This window comes from Nicotiana tabacum, chromosome 9, assembly GCF_000715075.1.
Source record: "Nicotiana tabacum cultivar K326 chromosome 9, ASM71507v2, whole genome shotgun sequence".
NCBI lineage: Eukaryota > Viridiplantae > Streptophyta > Magnoliopsida > Solanales > Solanaceae > Nicotiana > Nicotiana tabacum.
In genome coordinates, this window is record NC_134088.1 from 123,727,757 (window position 1) to 123,743,364 (window position 15,608).

General features: G+C 42.1%; 1 pseudogene; it reads left to right on the forward strand.

The window, feature by feature from the left end:
- Positions 1-3,008: 3,008 nt before the first annotated feature.
- LOC142164130 (uncharacterized) overlaps positions 3,009-15,608 on the forward strand; it is a 36,165-nt pseudogene continuing 23,565 nt past the window's right edge.

Sequence of the window (15,608 nt, forward strand, 5' to 3'; positions counted from 1 at the left end):
AACCTCATCGGGAGTTACGAAGACAGGGTAAAAGATTACAACTCACCGGAAGGGGTGGAAGCATGGATATCCCATTTGAGATCTTTAAACGTAAGTCAAATTGAGTGGACTTTGGGATGGCTCCCGGTAAAAGAGGTGATACACATGTCGGCCCTAAAAAGTTATCTGCTGCTGATAGGTTTGAGAAGTGTCCAACTGTATGCACTACAGATAGTTCTAAGACATGTAGGTAGGTACCAAGCAGTGCCTGAGGATGAAGATTTGTGTGTGCAAGTAATAGAGCTACACCTAGAAGCCCCACTCCATGAGACTTTAATCCAGCAAATTTGTGATAGTTACCGGTACATGAAAGATGATACCCAAGTGCTAGATCCTGAGAGAGGTGAGGTAGATCCGGGTTATGCAATGTGGTTTGGGAAAAGGTCCTGCGTAGATGATGAGCCAGAGCCGGAAAGTCCTGCAAAAAGGCCGCATGTTCAAGCTTTTGATGAGAAAATCCAAGAATGATTGGCCTGGGGTGAAAAGAAAAAGGGATACCAAGAGACTATTCACGCCTTAGAAGAAAAGCTGAGAAACCTCAAATTTGAGAATGACTTACAAGCGCAAGAGGCTGAAGGTGAAAAGAAAAGTTTGACCCGTGAGAACGAGGCCCTTCGAGCCCAACTCCGGAAAATGAGAATAGATGCTGATACACCTGTAACAAGTGAAAGGGACCAAAAGATTATGGGCAACTTGAGGCAAAAAGTGCATGACTATGCAACCGATCTAACAAAGGCCGAAAAAGATTTAGCAAAAGCTCGGGCAAGGATGGTCCAATTGGGGAAAGATGCAGAAGAATGGACAAGGTTATCCCTCTAGGCAAAGCAAAGTTATGAAAAAGAAGTCGCAGTCTTAAGGAAAGAGTCGCCCGCTTTGGAAAACAAAATGGGTCAACAAGTAAAAGACTTTAGGACGGAGATGAAGCATTTCTATGCATTGATTAACAAGTTGGAAGAGGATGTGTTGAAATTGCAAAACCGGAACAACAGGGCCATGCAAGTGGTGGAACTCCAAGAACAGCATATTGGACGATTTCTCCAGGAGAAGGGTGATATTAAGCTCAAAATCAAAGAAATAACTGACTACACCGCGATGAAATGCAATGAGTATGAGAATATGACTAGAGCTATGTTCTTTGCTTCAGTGTTGTCTTTCACTTGCCAGGTCATGGCCGACCAGGAGTTCCTTCAGGATGAACTTACAAGTAGGCCTACGCCTAGACCGACTGAAGTCACCTGCACCCCTGGAATAACGTTTGAAAGTCATTTGTATTCTTAATTGTCCAGTCATCGAGTCTATAGTTTACTTTTTTCTCGCGTTGAGTTTGTTTGTCCTTCGATCATTTCGAGTCTGCTGTTATTTTGCTTTAAATCTGTATGTTTTCCTTTTAAAGTTAGTTGTCGATGTATTCGAGTCTTTGTAATGAAAAACCTAAAAAGATTTTACTAATGATTCATGCGATGTTATGATACATAGGCAATCCCCATCAGATGCGATCATAGCCATAAACAAAACGGAGCAAAAATTCAACAAAAAGAGAAAGAAATTGAGAAAACCAAACCAAAAAAAAATAAGAAAAGGAGCGACAAAACAAAAGAGAAAAGGAGAGCTAGAAATGAAAGAAAAGAGAAAAGGAGAGCTAGAAATGAAAGAAAAAAGTTACAAAGTGGAAAAGAGATAATGAAAGCTGGGATGAAACACGCAACTGTTCAAACACATGGTAGAAACATTTAATTGTTTAGGTGCATTACATCCCAACATGCGATTTCCTACATGTTAAAATGTTTCAAAGCTAACAAGGTTGTTGTGCGTGCAATTTAGACAGGTTCTATTCAGGTGATTGGTTTTTGTTGGTTATCTGGCTTCTTATCCCTATTTCACAAGATCCAAAGGAAATGTTCCGATGGCCTCTGAAAGCAATCTACACATTATCAATCCTGAGGATAGCCCGACACCGGCTATTTCACAACCTGAATCAGCAACTATTGAAGAGAATAAGATGCTACGTCTCTCCATGTTGGAAATGTGGGACTCCCGGTCTAATGGTAGGGAACCGCCAAGTGCAATTCCTGGATTCCCTGAGTTGATCCTAAGGTCGGGTGGGTCTACCTACGTCCCTACATTCGACCCGTTTATCCCGTGAGGGTACCCTACAATGTCATCTAACTTTCCCGGCATGCCTTATGTGGTTCGCCCCCCAGGCACTGGTTTCCGGTGCACCTCCAGCATTGTTCTCCGCAATGCCTGTCTTGACTACGGCACAACCAACCGTGCCCAGACCGTGTTTTGAACCTACAGCCTTTATATTCCAGGGCCCCCAAATTCAATAGGATATGACTTACATCACTCCGGACTCATACACCCAACATCCACAGTATGAGCTTCCGGATGAACCAAAAAGAACAGTTAAAAATCCAAAGCAGGAAGAAATGGCTCAAAAAATAAAAAATTTGGAGTAGAGTTTGAAGAACATGTAGGGCTTGAGTGGCCAAAAAAGTGTCTCCTACTCCGACTTGTGCTTGTTTCCAAATGTTCATTTGCCAGCTGGTTTCAAAATGCCGAAATTTGTAAAGTATGATTGGCACGGAGATCTGATCGCCTATTTGAAAAGCAATTGCAATCAGCTAAGAGGGGCAGGTGGAAAAAAGGAACTTCTGATGGCATACTTTGGAGAGAGTCTGGTGGGAATCGCTTCTGAGTGGTACATGGACCAGGAAATCGCTCATTGGCATGTATGGGATGATCTTGCCTGAGATTTCGTCCGCTAATTTCAATATAATATGGATATTGCTTAGGATAGAAATTCTCTATCTATTCTAAGGAAGAAATCCACAGAGAGTTTCGGTGAGTATGCTGTTAAATGGCATGAGCAGGCTGCCCGTGTGAAGTCACCAATGGATGAGACAGAAATGGTCATGGTTTTTTTATAGGCCCAAGAGGCCGATTATTATTAGAACATGATGTCCGTCATGGGAAAACCATTTGCTGAAGCCATAAAGATTGGGGGAATGGTTGAGAAAGATTTGAAAACAGGACAGATATTGAGTCAGGCAGCCCTTAAAGCTACATCACAAGCCATCCAGAATGGCTCAGGGCGTCTGGCCAATCGCAAAAAGAGAGAAGAGGGAGCCAGGATGGCTTCAAGCTCAAAGGGGTCTCGCAGATCTTTTTACCAGTCTTATATGCTACCTCGAACCCCACAACATTACGACCCGCACCATGACGTTGTGTACACCGTGGAACCGACTCCATATGCGGTGATGAATGTACAACCCTAGATACGACCCCAACAAAACTACAATAAAAATTGAGCTCCACCTCCTAGAAATAATACTCCTTACCAAGCTCCATATAATCCTCTCCACCACAAAATACACCCCCAATATAATCCATGTCCCCGAGAGCCTCCCAGAAGAAACAATTTCACCCCCATTGGTGAATCTCACTCCAGTTTGCTCTAGAAGTTAATCCAATTGGGTTAATTGTAAAATGTGGCTCCAAATCGGCCAAATCCCGACTCTCAAACGTACAGGGCCAATGCCAAATGTGCATACTATTCAGAGGTGGTATGACATGATACAGAAGATTGCTGGACCCTCAAGAGTGCAGTCGAAGACTTGATTGAAGCGAAAAGAATTGTGCTGAGGGACGAGGAGGTCCCCAATGTGACTTACAATCCATTGTCTGCTCACAATAACGGGCCATCTATTGGTATGATCTGTGATGACAAAGAATTTGACCCAGCGCTGAAGGCTATTGTTGCTATCACTAGTTCAGAGGCAAGACCTAAACTAGGAGCAAATCGGCCAAACCCGAAAAGAAAGTAGCTCCGATTCCTTAGGCCGTTAAAACAAAAGTTGAGACGGCACCTACTAAGAATTTGGTTCTTTATGTTCCAAAAGCCCCGAGAAAAGAACAGCTTGTGCTCAACACTCCAAAGAAGTTTGATGAAAGGAAAGTTGCGTAAAATATGACAAGGTTGTATGTACCAAAGAGAACTCATGTGGCGCGGGGGTCGGTAATTTCACCAAGGCTAACTGAGTCTATGGTTATCAGTCCCGTACCACAAAGTCCTATGAAAGATCCTACTACGGTCCCTTGGAATTATAGCAAGACAATTGTCACTTACAAAGGGAAAGAGGTTATGGGAAAAGTAAATGAGATGACTCGGTCTGGGAGCTATACCCGGATGAGATAAGGAAGTCCAAACAAAACAGGGACAAACAGATGCCAACCAAGAGCAATGAAGAAGCAGAGGAGTTCTTTAAGAAGATGAAAACTTCAGAGTACTTGATATTTGACCAACTCCAGAAGACTCCATCCCAGATCTCACTCCCATCTCTGTTGTTGAGTTTAGATGAACACCAAAAAGTGCTCGTCAAAACTTTGAATGAAGTGTATGTCCTAGTAGTAACTACTGTCAAACAATTATAAAGGATGGCCGAAAGATTTTTTGAGGTTAATAAGATCTCATTCAGTCGTAATGATTTGCCTGCAGAGGGAGATGCCCACAACAAAGCCCTCAATTGACTGTTAAATGTGAGGGTTACTATGTGAAAAGGGTGATGCTGGATGGTAGGTTTCGAGTAGATATTTGTCCCCTCTCAACATTCCAGATAATGGAAATCGGTACAGAAAAAATTGGACAAACAATGTGTGAGACCCCAGGTGTTTCTCTCTTCTCTTACGTAATATACGTAACGTGGCATGGTTATATTAGGTATATATGATTGGATATAGCACATTGGGAGAATAAGACTGAAAATGTGTGGTAATATCAAGGAACTAAACTAAAGCTTTAAGTCAAAGGAATCACTTAAACAAAGGTTCATGGTTAAAGAAATGGCTCGGGTAGCACCCCGTGCGTTCGGAAGGTTTAAGTTAACTTGCACCTGTGGGATAAGACTAAGAGTGTATAATATGCTAAGAATAATATGTTATGAGGTATTATAATATCACACTGGTCACATGTTAAGTTTTGGAGTCAAGCAAGTTACGAAATAAAGGTCGGCAAAAGTTATCGTAAATTTCTCTAATAAATTTTCTAAACTTTGGGTCAAATGTATCAGATCATTTCTCTCAATATATAAAGAGTTATGGGACCCACAACCTACCAAATCGAAGATCTACGAGTATAGTTGGCAACCAAAGAAATCTCACATCAAACCGACATTGGAGTAAAAGGTTATGACTGTTTTACCGCGGACTGTCTGGGCTGAAATCGGGTCGCGAACCGGGTCGGGTCAAACAAGTGGTATAAGTCGGAAAATCCGACTTTTAAGACCCCAAAACATTTCATCTTCGTCCCAAAATAGTGAGAAAGCTTAAGAGAGGGTTTCATGGTGTTCTTGAGTGATTAAGGTGCGTTTTTAACGATTTTTATCATTAAAGTTTGCCCCCGTGCCTAGAAGCGCAATCTCTACGCTTTGCAATCATTTTCCCCTTCTATTAGCTGTGTTTGGAGCTATTTTTGGAAGATAGAAAATTGTTGTTCTTGCTGGTTCTTCAGGATTTATACTTGGTTTGCCAAGGTAATCATCTTGGGACTCTTTTATGATCGTTTTTATAAAGTTCTACGGGCGTTTCGTCAAGTTAGGGTCATATGGCAAATCTGCCGATTTAAACTCATTTATGAACTGTTTATAGGTGCGTATAAGCTGCATATATATAGTGGTTTCGAAGCTTAGGACGTAAGGAACAACATTCGTGAAGGAACTACAGGCATTCGGACGTTCGTTGGAGAGGTGTGTTAAGGCTAAGCTTCGTCCTTCCTTTTAGCACTAATTTTGGGAAATTCCTAAGACACCAAATGTGATATTTTACTATTCTATTGCTAGAAAGACCTTTTGTGAAAGACATTGGTATTATAGCTGAAGTATTTTCATGATGCTATTAGGTTGATATTCCACTCGTTCGGTTAAAAAGGGTATTCAACATCTATATATGTCATTTTGTCGGCTTTCTTAAATATATGTCCATATATATGAATTCTTATTCGTCTTTGGGTTGTGTGACTTAAAAATAAAGGCATTTAGTATTTGCGATCAGTCCTTCCTTGTTAAAGTGTATTTTAAAATCTCTAAAGTGACACGTCGATTTCAAAATTCTCAAATATAATTTTTATGTTTAAACAACTAAAACATTTGATTTTTTTTGAAATACTTTCTTTTACTAATTATCAAGAAATCAGGTATAAGGACTAAGTGAAGCACCTTAAGCTTTTTATGAAATATTCAGAGTTAAGTTATCTTTCTAAAAGTTTTGTTAAGTTTTCAAACTTATTAAAAAAGATATGAGGTTCCACGAGATATTTGTATGCGATACGAAGGTGATTATGAGATTATGAGAATAAGAGTACCAATGAGCCAAGGTTGGCTAAGTTCTTGTTATGGCCTATTATGTGCATTCAAAGTTCATATCATACATGACATATTATGCATGGACTTCGAGCTATAATCGGAGGTAAGGGGCCTATTTGCCCGAAAGACTATATATATTGTACAGATGGCCACAGGTTGGCAATATGATACCGGTTAGCTACCGGGAGAGACCGCCATTGCTAGCATTTGGTTGGGTATGTCATGCATTTAAATCAATATATATGTATTCACGACATACGATTACACGAGCATACCATGCATATTTTATTACTATGAGGTCGGATGTCGGCCATGGAGGCTATCAGAGTTTCAGTGTCAGGTGGTATCTTTATTACCTTTTTACATCAGCTATGTATGATTCTACTTTCTGCCTTACATACCAGTACATTTTTATTCGTACTGATGTCCCGTTGCCTGGGGACACTGTATATTTGTTTCGTGCGTGCAGGTCCAGGTAGGGACTCTGATCGACCCCTCCGCTAGGATTTCGGGGTTCAGCTGTGAGTTGGTAAGCTCCACCTCTTCCTGGAGCTTTCATAGGATGGTTACTTTTGTTGTACAGTTTGGGTATAGTTGGGGCCTTATCCCGACAGTGCTTATGACACTCTTAGAGGCTATTGTGGACACAATATTCTGGGTTTCTTTTTGCTGCTTTTAGTCTCCAGCCCATAGGCTTGGCATGTATATATAGGTGTGTAGGCATGTATGTCTTCAGTCGCGGCCTCGTCAGCCAGCTAGTATTTTATTATTTTGGCTTGTCTACCTATGTTTATATGGCTTATTGTTATTCATGTCATAACCTTACGGTCTAGGCTTAGTATTTCAGATGTTGTGCTGCCCAATCTGTTGGGCCCCCAGTCTAGTTAGCTAGTATGTTTAGTGGCTAACTCGATCGAATACAATATCGAGTGCCAGTCGTGCCTCCCCTAGTTTGGGGCGTGACAAACTTGGTATCAGAGCAGGTCGTATCCCAGGGAGTCCACAAGCTGTGTCTAGTAGAGTCTTGCTTATGGGTGTGTTGTGCACCACACTTATAATCAGGAGGCTATGAGGCATCTAGCAATGATTACATTTCTTTCAATTAATAGATCGTGCTATAGAGCGAAGTTATAAGAACATATGAAATCTAAATCGTGCTTTGTGTTTCCTATCTAACAGACTACCTACGCTCAGGAGATGGCACAATGAGAGATAGGTATGGATCCGGGAGAAGGTACCAGTCGTTCCCCACCGGGTCAGAGGGATAGATTTCCCTTAGAGGCTCACAGTGAGTCTCCAGTACCCCTAGTTTTAGCTTCCCCAGCACTTGTTGGAGCCCAGGGAGATGCAGTACACCCAGCCTCACCAGTTCCATTGGTACCTGAGGCAACTAGAGACACAGGACCTCCAGCACCTATTGTTCCCCCATCAGAGACTGGGGAGTAGGGGATGAGGGAGGCTGTTCAGTTGCTGACTAGGATGGTTTCTATTCATGAGCGACAGCTAGAGTCAGGAGCAGATTCCCGGAGAGATCGGATAGGAAGCTCGGTGGTACGAGAGTTTCTTCACTTGGCCCCTCCATTATTTAAAGGATCCAGTTCCACTGAGGATCCCCAGGACTTTATAGACCATATGTATAGAGTATTGAGGGTGATGCATGCCTTCGTCACCGAGGCTGTGGAGTTGGCTTCTTTTCGACTACGTGATGTAGTCGTCCTATGGTATGAGGCATAGGAGAGATCTAGAGGACCTGATGCTCCGCCAGCAGAGTGGGAGGACTTCTCTGAGGCTTTTTTAGCCCATTAATTGCCACGGGAGGTTCGGGAGGCCCGTCTTGACCAGTTTCTTAGCCTAAAGTAGGGGGATATGAGTGTGAGGGATTATAGCCATAAGTTTAATTCTTTGGCAAGGTATGCACCAGATATAGTACATACCATGAGGGCTAGAGTTCATCATTATGTGGATGGTTTGGGGGATCATCTGATTAGAGACTGTAGGGTTGCATCCCTATCAGATGATGTAGATATTTCCTGCATACAGGCTTTTGCTCAGACTACAGAGGACCTTTCCTGTCGGATTCATGATACTCGCAGGGATAGGGAGCAGAGTAAGAGGGCTCGTACTATGGGGTCTTATAGGGAGCCACGAGTTGATTTTAGGCCCCCACTCCATCGATATCCACCTTGATCAGCAGGTAGTTTCCCACCACAGATGCAGGGCCAGCGATTTGATCGTTATATTCAGTCAGGACCGGGGCAGAGCTCAGGCCAGCCTGAGGGCCGTCGACAGGAGCGTTCTGCATAGATGAGACAGCTTACTCCTCCATGTACTTAGTGCGGTAAGCTGCACACCGGGCAATGTAGACAGGGTTCGAGTGCATGTTTTCATTATGGGCAGATAGGACATTATATTAGTCGGTGCCCAGGGTTAGGCAGAGGTACACCAGCTCAGCCTTCAGGATTCACAGCAGCCTCTTCGCCCTCAGTCCATGCTCCCCGACCAGGTCCACAGTCTACTCAGGGCCGTGGTAGGGGGAGAGGTGGAGGAGACACCTCAGGTTCTAGTGGTGGCCAGAACTGCTTTTATGCACTCACAGGCCGACAGGATTCAGAGGCATCCCCAGATGTTGTCACAGGTATATTGACAGTACATTCTTATGCCATTTATGCATTGATGGATCCCGGCCCTACATTTTCATATATTACTCCATTTATTGCTGGTAAGCTTGACATGAGATCTGAGTTGTTGCCATAGCCAGTTGAGGTGTCTACGCCAGTTGGCGACTCTATTGTAGCTACTCATGTCTATCGAGATTGTACAGTGTTAATTAATGACCGTCCAACCTCTGTTGATTTAGTTGAATTGGTTATGCTAGACTTCGATGTCATTATGGGTATGGATTGGTTGGCAGCTTGTTATGCTAATATTGATTGTCGTGCAAAGTTGGTCCGATTTCATTTTCCTGGTGAGCCTGTCCTTGAATGGAAAGGTAATGCAGCCACGCCCAAGGGTAAGTTTATTTCATACCTTAGGGCTCGGAAGTTTATTGCTAAAGGTTGTATATACCATCTGGTTCATGTTAGGGATATAGATAAGGAGCCAGTGACTTTTCAGTCGGTTCCTATTGTGAATGAATTCTCGACGGTATTCCCTGACGAGCTTCCAGGAATTCCCCCTAAAAGGGAAATCGATTTAGCTATAGATTTGCTTCCTGATGCGCAGCCTATATCCATTCCTCCCTATATAATGGCTCCTGCAGAGCTAAGGGAATTGAAGGAACAACTGAAGGACTTGCTCGATAAAGGCTTTATTAGGCCAAGTACATCCCCATGGGGTGCTCCGGTGCTCTTTGTTCGAAAGAAAGATGGGTCCTTGCGGATGTGCATTGACTACAGGCAACTAAATAAAGTCACTATCAAGAATAAGTATCCTCTTCCACGGATTGATGACTTGTTCGACTAGTTACAAGGTGCCAAATGCTTTTCGAAGATCGACTTGCAATCCGGTTATCATCAGCTACGAGTCAGGGATATTGATATCCCAAAAACAGCATTTAGGACAAGGTATGGCCATTTTGAATTCCTTGTCATGTCTTTCGGGCTTACAAATTCCCCAGCAGCCTTTATGGATCTTATGAACCGGGTATTCAAACCATTCTTGGATGAATTTGTGATTGTGTTTATTGACGACATCCTGATATATTCACGATCGGAAGTCGAGCATGCGGACCACTTGCGAGCTGTATTGCAGACTCTCCAGGACTACAGGTTATATGCTAAATTCTTTAAATGTAAATTTTGGCTAACTTCTGTAGCTTTTCTTGGTCATGTTATTACCGGCGATGGTATCAAGGTTGATGGCCAAAAGATTGAAGTTGTGATGACTTGGCCGAGGCCCTTGAATCCGACATAGGTTCGTAGCTTTTTAGGCTTGGCAGGGTATTACCGAAGGTTTGTGGAGGGATTTTTCTCTATCTCTGCACCATTGACGAAACTAACACATAAGGGAGCTAAGTTTCAGTGGACTGAGGCATGTGAACAAAGTTTTCAGGAACTAAAGAAAAGGCTTACTACGGCACCTGTCTTGACTCTTCCGGATGGCACCGAGGGTTATGTTGTATATTGTGATGCCTCGAGAATTGGCCTAGGTTGTGTTCTTATGCAGCATGGTAAGGTTATCGCGTACGCCTCCAGACAGTTGCGAAAACATGAACAGAACTATCCTACGCACGATCTTGAGTTAGCCGTAGTTGTATTTGCCCTAAAGATTTGGCGGCATTATCTATATGGGGTTCATATTGATGTTTTCACCGACCACCAGAGCCTTCAGTATTTATTTAAATAGAGGGAGCTGAACCTACGACAAAGAAGATGGCTAGAATTACTAAAGGACTATGATGTTGATATTTTATATCATCCCGGCAAAGCTAATATTGTTGCTGATGCCCTTAGCCGGAAGTCCATGGGCAGTCTAAGCCATGTTGAAGCTGATAAGGTCAAGATGACCAAATATCTATGCCAGCTAGCTAGTTTGCAGGTGCGTTTGGTAGATGCAGAGGGTGGACGCATTCTCGTTCAGAATACAGCAAAATCTTCTTTTGTTACTGAAGTGAAAGAGCGACAACACGAGGATCCTGAGCTTATAAAACTGAGGGAAAGTATTCCACAGCAGCGACAAACTTTATTTGAGCTAACTGGAGATGGAGTCCTTAGATACCAGGGCCGCTTATGTGTACCGTCAGTAGGAGAGCTCCATGCCAAGATTCTTTCGGAGGCCCATTATTCTAGATATGCAGTTCATCCCGGAGCGACAAAGATGTATCGGGACCTTCGACAGATCTATTGGTGGAATGGAATGAAAAAAGATATCGCGGAGATGGTAGCCCAATGTCCCAACTGCCAGCAAGTTAAAGCCGAACATCAGAGGCCTGGAGGCCTAACTCAGTGTATTGAGCTTCCATTATGGAAATGGGACATGATAAATATGGACTTCATCACTGGTTTGCCTCGCACTCCACGGAGGTATGATTCTATTTGGGTAATTATTGATAGGCTTACAAAATCTGCTCATTTCCTGCCAGTCAGGATGACATATTCAGCCGAGGATTATTCCAAGCTTTACATTCGAGAGATTATTCGCCTTCACGGAGTTCCATTATCTATTATCTCTGATCGAGGGGCTCAATTTACAGCATATTTTTGGAAATCTTTTCAGAAGGGTCTAGGCACGCAGGTAAATCTTAGCACCGCTTTTCATCCGCAAACTGATGGACAGGCAGAGCGTACTATTCAGACAGTTGAGGATATGTTACGTGCCTACGTGCTAGATTTTAAAGGAAGTTGGGATGATCATCTACCTCTTATTGAGTTCGCTTATAATAACAGCTTCCAAGCTAGTATTCAGATGGCTCCTTACGAAGCACTATACGAGCGGAAGTGTAGGTCGCTGATCGGTTGGTTCGAGGTCGGGGAAGCAGAGTTGCTAGGTCCTAACTTAGTCCAGCAAGCAATGGAAAAGGTAAAACTTATTAGAGACCGGCTGCGTACAGCACAAAGTCAGCAAAAGTCTTATGCAGATGTTCGACGACGAGACTTAGAGTTTGATATAGAAGATTGGGTTTTCCTGAAAGTATCGCCTATGAAGGGCGTCATGCGATTTGGAAATAAGGGGAAGCTCAGCCCCAGGTATGTTGGACCGTATAAGATTATTCGGAGGATTGGTAGGGTGGCGTACGAGCTTGATTTGCAAAATTAGTGCTAAAAGGAAGGACGAAGCTTAGCCTTAACATACCTCTCCAACGAACGTCCGAATACCTGTAGTTCCTTCACGAATGTTGTTCCTTACGTCCTAAGCTTCGAAACCACTATATATATGCAGCTTATACGCACTTATAAATAGTTCATAAATGAGTTTAAATCGGCAGATTTGCCATATGACCCTAACTTGACGAAACGCCCGTAGAACTTTGTAAAAACGATCATAAAAGAGTCCCAAGATGATTACCTTGGCAAACCAAGTATAAATCCTGAAGAACCAACAAGAACAACAATTTCCTATCTTCCAAAAATAGCTCCAAACACAGCTAATAGAAGGGAAAAACGATTGCAAAGCGTAGAGATTGCGCTTCTAGGCACGGGGGAAAACTTTAACGATAAAAATCGTTAAAAACGCACCTTAATCACTCAAGAACACCATGAAACCCTCTCTTAAGCTTTCTCACTATTTTGGGACGAAGATGAAATATTTTAGGGTCTTAAAAGTCGGATTTTCCGACTTATACCACTTGTTTGACCCGACCCGGTTCGCGACCCGATTTCAGCCCGGATAGTCCGCGGTAAAACGGTCATAACGTTTTACTTCAATGTCGGTTTGATGTGAGATTTCTTTGGTTGCAAACTAGACTTGTAGACCTTCGATTTGGTAGGTTGTGGGTCCCATAACTCTTTATATATTGGGAGAAATGATCTGATACATTTGACCTAAAGTTTAGAAAATTTATTAGAGAAATTTACGATAACTTTTGCCGACCTTTATTTCGCAACTTGCTTGACTCCAAAACTTAACATGTGACCAGTGTGATATTATAATACCTCATAACACATTATTCTTAGCATATTATACACTCTTAGTCTTATCCCACAGGTGCAAGTTAACTTAAATCTTCCGAACGCGCGGGGTGCTACCCGAGCCATTTCTTTAACCATGAACCTTTGTTTAAGGGATTCCTTTGACTTAAAGCTTTAGTTTAGTTCCTTGATATTACCACACATTTTCAGTCTTATTCTCCCAATGTGCTATACCCAATCATATATACCTAATATAACCACGCCACGTTACGTATATTACGTAAGAGAAGAGAGAAACACCTGGGGTCTCACAGTCTCCCCCTAAGAACATTCGTCCGCGAATGGGTCAAGTCAATTCTTTGGTTTCATTTCTTGTCCGCTAATACGTTATTTGCGAGGCTATATTTGTTACATTTGCAAAGCATAAATCAAATTCTGAAGATTCCAACTACTAGGCTTCGTATAGCTATCTCGCAATAAGAAATAATTAAATTGCACTTTCAAGTCATTTAAAATCCAATTAAGTTGCTGTAAAGAAATAATTGGCAATTATTTAAATGCGACCTCACCTTAAGTCATAAATAGGTGGGGGTACTTCTTCCTCATTTCCTCCTCAGCTTCCCAGGTCATTTCCTCGATGTTGTTATTTCGCCATAACACTTTCACGGAAGCCACTTCTTTAGTTCGAAGCTTCCTTACCTGCCGATCTAAAATAACTACTGGTACCTCTGCATAAGATAAGTCTTCAGCAATGTGAATATCCTCAATGGGCGTAATACGTGAAGGATCTCCAATGCACTTCCGCAACATAGATACATGAAACACAGGATGAAGACACCAAATGTGATATTTTACTATTCTGTTGCTAGAAAGACCTTCTGTGAAAGGCATTGGTATCATAGCTGAAGTATTTTCAAGATGCTATTAGGTTGATATTCCACTCGTTCGGTTAAAAAGGGTATTTGACATCTATATATGTCATTTTGTCGGCTTTCTTAAATATATGTCCATATATATGAATTCTTATTCGTCTTTGGGTTGTGTGACTTAAAAATAAAGGCATTTAGTATTCGCGATCAGTCCTTCTTCCTTGTTAAAGTGTATTTTAAAATCTCTAAAGTGACACGTCGATTTCAAAATTCTCAAATATAATTTTTATGTTTAAACTACTAAAACCTTTGATTTTTTTGAAATACTTTCTTTTACTAATTATCAAGAAATCAGGTATAAGGACTAAGTGAAGCACCTTAAGCTTTTTATGAACATATTCAGAGTTAAGTTATCTTTCTAAAAGTTGAGTTAAGTTTTCAAACTTATTAAAAAAGATATGAGGTTCCACGAGACATTTGTATGCGATACGAAGGTGATTATGAGATTATGAGAATAAGAGTACCAATGAGCCAAGGTTGGCTAAGTTCTTGTTATGGCCTATTATGTGCATTCAAAGTTCATATCATACATGACATATTATGCATGGACTTCGAGCTATAATCGGAGGTAAGGGGCCTATTTGCCCGAAAGACTATATATATTGTACAGATGGCCACAGGTTGGCAATATGATACCGGTTAGCTACCGGGAGAGACCGCCATTGCTAGCATTTGGTTGGGTATGTCATGCATTTAAATCAATATATATGTATTCACGACATACGATTACACGAGCATACCATACATATTTTATTACTATGAGGTCGGATGTCGGCCATGGAGGCTATTAGAGTTTCAGTGTCAGGTGGTATCTTTATTACCTTTTTACATCAGCTATGTATGATTCTACTTTCTGCCTTACATACCAGTACATTTTTATTCGTACTGATGTCCCGTTGCCTGGGGACACTGCATTTTTGTTTCGTGCGTGCAGGTCCAGGTAGGGACTCTAATCGACCCCTCCGTTAGGATTTCGGGGTTCAGCTGTGAGTTGGTAAGCTCCACCTCTTCCTGGAGCTTTCATAGGATGGTTACTTTTGTTGTACAGTTTGGGTATAGTTGGGGCCTTATCCCGATAGTGCTTATGACACTCTTAGAGGCTATTGTGGACACAATATTCTGGGTTTCTTTTTGCTGCTTTCAGTCTCCAGCCCATAGGCTTGGCATGTATATATAGGTGTGTAGGCATGTATGTCTTCAGTCGCGGCCTCGTCAGCCAGCTAGTATTTTATTATTTTGGCTTGTCTACCTATGTTTATATGGCTTATTGTTATTCATGTCATAACCTTACGGTCCAGGCTTAGTATTTCAGATGTTGTGCTGCCCGATCTGTTGGGCCCCCAGTCTAGTTAGCTAGTATGTTTAGTGGCTAACTCGATCGAATACAGTATCGAGTGCCAGTCGTGCCTCCCCTAGTTTGGGGCGTGACACAATGTCTGTGTACGAGCCTTTGATGGGGTTAAGAGGGACACAATCGGAGAAATTGATCTAATCTTAACTATTGGCCCCGTGGACTTTGAGGTGACCTTCAAAGTTTTGGACATGGAAACCTCATACAATTTCTTTCTTGGGTAGACCATGGATTCATGCCGCTAGAGCTGTTCCTTCCACTCTCCACCAGATGGTCAAGTTTGAGTATGACAATCAAGAAATCATTGTCCATAGAGAAGACGAGCAATCTATTTATCAGGACCCCTTAGTCCGTGTCTTGAAGC